Source organism: Panulirus ornatus, chromosome 8 (assembly GCF_036320965.1).
Source record: "Panulirus ornatus isolate Po-2019 chromosome 8, ASM3632096v1, whole genome shotgun sequence".
Classification (NCBI taxonomy): domain Eukaryota; kingdom Metazoa; phylum Arthropoda; class Malacostraca; order Decapoda; family Palinuridae; genus Panulirus; species Panulirus ornatus.
The window spans coordinates 50377751-50378720 of record NC_092231.1 but is presented as its reverse complement, the minus strand read 5'-3'; the positions used below and the strand labels follow the sequence as shown (position 1 = coordinate 50378720).

General features: G+C 34.9%; 1 non-coding gene across 1 annotated transcript; it reads left to right on the top strand.

The window, feature by feature from the left end:
* Positions 1-254: 254 nt before the first annotated feature.
* On the top strand, positions 255-326 carry TRNAA-CGC (transfer RNA alanine (anticodon CGC)). The gene has a single exon. It is a non-coding gene; the product is annotated as a tRNA-Ala (tRNA).
* Positions 327-970: the final 644 nt, after the last annotated feature.

The following is a 970-nucleotide window of genomic DNA, read 5'->3' as shown; positions in this document are numbered from 1 at the left end:
TATTGTTTAGTTCCAGTCTATTGCTTAGTTCCAGTCTATTGCTTAGTTCCAGTCTATTGCTTAGTTCCAATCTATTGCAACGAAATAAAAAAGTAAAACATTTCTTCGTAGAAAATTGAGAGGAAAACACGACAGCAACATGAAGATTTACCCTGTGGTTATTTTGCCGGATAGTCGGCAACGGTCGGTCAAACAGTATTTTGCCGTGGTAATCTCAGTGCTTCATATAATACTAAGTCCCAGAAAATGTTCTTGGGGGCGTAGATCAGTGGTAGAGCGCTCGCTTCGCATGCGATAGGACCCGGGTTCAAACCCCGGCGCCTCCATTTTTTTATTTGGGAAATTCAGTTTTCAGTCTTTATATATATATATATATATATATATATATATATATATATATATATATATATATATATATATATATATATATATATATATATATATATATATATATATATATATATATACATACATATATATGTATATCATCCGATCAGGGAAGTTAAACAACGTTGGGTCTGGTTAGTACTTGGATAGGTGACCGCCTGGGAACACCAGATGCTGTTATCCCTGGGGATAGGGAAGAAAGTATACTTCCCACGTATTCCCTGCGTGGCGTACAAGGCGACTAAAAGGGGAGGGAGCTGGAGGCTGGAAATCCTTCCCTCTCATTTTCAATTTTCCAAAAGACGGAGCAGAGAAGATATAAAGATATTGTAAAGATGTAACTAATATAAGATATAAGAATGAATGGAAGATACGGATGTAGCTCAAACAATGAGTAATGAAGATTAAGGTGCAATGAAAATTTTCTGTAGTGAAGATAAATATATATGTTGAGATTTTGTATTGAACATCAAGAAGTAATGATAATGATGAGAGTGTAGTGACGATGAGGGTTTAGTTAGGGAGTAGTGACAATTGACTTTGCAATGATAATTAGAGTAACACAATGAGAAACACAAACTTT